The 4,037-nt window shown below is 41.8% G+C and overlaps 1 pseudogene; it reads left to right on the forward strand.

Moving 5' to 3' along the window:
• The first annotated feature begins 3,163 nt into the window (after positions 1 to 3,163).
• The window catches only part of LOC137659728 (nephrin-like), a 40,525-nt pseudogene continuing 39,651 nt past the window's right edge, over positions 3,164 to 4,037 (forward strand).

Raw genomic sequence — 4,037 nt, forward strand, 5'->3', positions numbered from 1 at the left:
ATATCGGCGTCAATGACCTTCAATGTCAGGATGCCAGCGAACTTCAAATCAATCAATCCACCTTTACAGAGATCGCCATGATGGAATCTTGGCAAGGCCGAACCGGATAGATTACGTGAGCTAGGCAAAATTAAAGGAATGTTGAACAGTTGGAAAATATTGATGTCATAGACCTACTGAATGGAACCCTTTATACAGCAGGAGTTAATTAAATTCCCAAAACAACAAGGTTATTAAAAGAACGACCAATCCCTTGGTGGTCTTCAGAACTAACTGCCCTGCACAGAGCCAAAAGGTCTTTAACTTGATTGTGCAGACACCGTACTGAGGAAAATTTGATTATATACAAGAAATGTAGAACACAGTTCCGTCGTGCCATGAAAAAAGCTAGGTGCCAGTCTTGGGTGTTTCCTCCATTAACAGTAGACCACTATCATCCTCTGTGTGGAGGGAAGTTTAAAAGATAGCAGGCAAATCACACCCAACCTACCACCAGTGTTGAAAGTGAATGATCAGTATGTGACTGGATCAACATAAGTTAGTAATGCCCTGGCTGATAATTTTTCAAATATATTTTGTAAGTGTGATGCAGTCCCTGGAACCCAGTATAGGAGCATCGAACCAAAGAAAATTTTAAATTTTGCAACTGGAAGGGAAGTCATACAATTCTCCTTTTACAGAAAGCAAGTTTGATTCGCTCTTGCTATGTGTAAAGATGGAATTCCTTATGCAAAGTTCAAACGTGTACCACTTAATACAAAGTTATTTATTTTATTATTTATTGCAAGAGATGTGTGTGGCAAGAAGTTTGTTGGAGGCAGCATGAGGAAGGGCAGTGAATGGTGGAATGAAGGAGTGAAGGTAAAAGTGGAAGAGAAAAAGAGGGCTTTTGAAGAATGGCTTCAAAGTAATAGTGTAGAGAAGCATGGAAAATATAGAGAATAAATTGTGAAAGCAAAGCGCAAGGTAAGTGAGGCAAAGAGGGCAGCTGACCTGAGGTGGGGTCAGGGATTGGGTCATTCATATGAAGAGAATAAGTAGTAGTTTTGGAAAGAAGTGAAGAGAGTGAGGAAGGCTGGTTCAAGAATTGAAGAGACAGTGAAAGATGGAAATGGAAGGTTGTTAAAAGGAGAGGAGGCAGGGAAAAGGCGGGCGGAATATTTTAAAAGTTTACTGAATGTTGAGGATAATAGGGAGGCAGATATAATTGCTGCTGCAGGTGTTGAGGTGCCGGTGATGGGAGATGAGAATGAGAGAGATTACAAGAGAGGAAGTGAGGAGAGCACTAGATGAAATGAAAGTAGGAAAAGCATCTGGTATGGATGGTGTGAGAGCTGAGATGTTGAAGGAAGGGGGTGTGACTGTACATGAATGGTTGGTGAGATTGTGTGTTTTGTGTTGTCAATGGTACAAGTAGATTGGGTTTGTGTGTGTATTGTACCACTATATAAGGGTGAGGGAGATGTGCATGAGTGTTGTAATTTAAGGGGTATTAGTTTGTTGAGTGTAGTTGGAAAAGTGTATGGTAGAGTACTGATTAATAGGATTAAGGATAAAACAGAGAATGCAATCTTAGAAGTACAGGGTGGTTTTAGAAGAGGTAGGGGTTGTACGAATCAGATTTTTTGTTAGGCAGATATGCGAGAAATATTTAGCAAAAGGTAAGGAGGTGTATGTTGCGTTTATGGATCGGGAGAAAGCGTATGATAGAGTTGATAGGGAAGCAATATGAAATGTAATGAGGTTATATGGAGTTGGTGGAAGGTTGTTTCAAGAATTGAAAAGTTTCTACAAAGGTAGTAAAGCATGTGTTAGGATAGGAAATATAGAGCGATTGGTTTCCTGTGAGAGTGGGGCTGAGACAGGGATGTGTGATGTCGCCGTGGTTGTTTAACTTGCATGTTGATGGAGTGGTGAATGCCCGAGTGCTTGGACGAGGATTGAGACTGGTAGACGAGAATGACCATGAATGGGAGGTAAATCAGTTGTTGTTTGCGGATGATACTGTACTGGTTGCAGACGTGGAAGAGAAGCTTGGCCGATCAATGACAGAATTAGGAAGTGTGTATGAGAGAAGGAAGTTGCGAGTTTAGCAAAAGGTAAGGAGGTGTATGTTGCGTTTATGGATCGGGAGAAAGCGTATGATAGAGTTGATAGGGAAGCAATGTGGAATGCGATGAGGTTATATGGATTTGGTGGAAGGTTGTTGCAAGAAGTGAAAAGTTTCTACAAAAGTAGTAAAGCATGTGTTAGGATAGGAAATATAGAGCAATTGGTTTCCGGTGAGAGTGGGGCTGAGACAGGGATGTGTGATGTCGCTGTGGTTGTTTAACTTGTATGTTGGAGTGGTGAATGCCCGAGTGCTTGGACGAGGATTGAGACTGATAGATGAGAATGACCATGAATGGGAGGTAAATCAGTTGTTGTTTGCGGATGATACTGTACTGGTTGCAGACGTGGAAGAGAAGCTTGGCCGATCAGTGACAGAATTAGGAAGGGTTTGTGAGAGAAGGAAGTTGAGTGATATATGTGGGTAAGAGTAAGGTTATGAGATGTACGGGAAGGGAAGGTGGTGCGAGGTTTAATGTCATGTTGAATGGAGAGTTACTTGAAGTGGATCAGTTTAAGTACTTGGGGTCTGTTGTTGCAGCAAATGGTGGAGTGGAAGCAGATTTACGTCAGAGAGTGAATGAAGGATGCAAAGTGTTGGGGGCAGTTAAGGGAGTAGTAAAAAGTAGAGGGTTGGGCATGAATGTAAAGAGAGTTCTGTATTAGAAACTGATTGTACCAACTGTGATGTATGGATTGGAGTTGTGGGAAATGAAAGTGACGGAGAGACAGAAATTGAATGTGTTTGAGGTGAAGTGTCTAAGGAGTATGGCTGGTGTATCTCGAGTAGATAGGGTTAGGAACGAAGTAGTGAGGGTGAGAACTGGTTTAAGAAATGAGCTAGCAGCGAGAGTGGATATGAATGTGTTGAGGTGGTTTGGCCATGTTGAGAGAATGGAAAATGGCTCTGCTAAAGAAGGTGATGAATGCAAGAGATGATGGGAGAAGTACAAGAGGAAGGCCAAGGTTTGGGTGGATGGATTGCGTGAAGAAATCTCTGGGTGATAGGAGGATAGATGTGAGAGAGGCAAGAGCGTGCTAGAAATAGGAATGAATGGCTAGCGATTGTGACGCAGTTCCGGTAGGCCCTGCTGCTTCCTCCGTTGCCTTGGATGACGGGGAAGGTAGGAGCAGTAAGGGATTCAGCGTTATGAAGCTTCATCTGTGGTGGATAATGGGGAAGGGTGAGTTGTGGCACCCTAGCAGTACAAGCCGAACTCGGTTGAGTCCCTTGTCAGGCTGGGAGGAACGTAGAGAGGAGAGGTCCCCTTCTTTGTTTAATTTGTTTGATGTCGGCTACCCCCCAAAATTGGGGGAAGTGCCTTGGTATATGTATGTATGTATGTATTGTCAACAGAATGTGGCATGATCATAGTTATCCCAATGTTTGGAAACTAGCCATTATTTTAGCCTTTTTAAAACCCGGTAAGGATAAGTTTTTAGCAGCAATCTATCGACTAACTGCATCGACATCTTGGTTATATAAGGTCATGGAGAAGATGGTCAATGCAAGACTGTTGTGGTACCTTGAAAAGAAGGGTATTTTATCACCTATCCAGTGGGGATTTAGAAAAATGCACTCTACTGTTGTGTTGATATGACTCGACCCCTATATTTGTGAAGCCTTTGCTTCCAAACAGCACAGTGTAACTTTTTTTTTTTTAATACCTATGAGACACCATGGAGATATGGTATAACATATGTTATACCATTTATAATTTGGGATTATGAGGAGAGCTACCATTGTTCAATCAATCATTTATTTCATAAATTTTTTCAAGTATGAGTCGGGTATACTCTATTGGTGAGAGAATGTCAGGAAGGAGCCGTTCCCCTGGGTATGGTGCTGAGTGTAACACTATTTTGCACTTGCTATTCATGGGATATTTTGTCATTCTTAAAAATATTCTCTCAACACTATTTTTAGG

This window comes from Palaemon carinicauda, chromosome 20 (assembly GCF_036898095.1).
Source record: "Palaemon carinicauda isolate YSFRI2023 chromosome 20, ASM3689809v2, whole genome shotgun sequence".
In the NCBI taxonomy this organism is placed as follows: domain Eukaryota; kingdom Metazoa; phylum Arthropoda; class Malacostraca; order Decapoda; family Palaemonidae; genus Palaemon; species Palaemon carinicauda.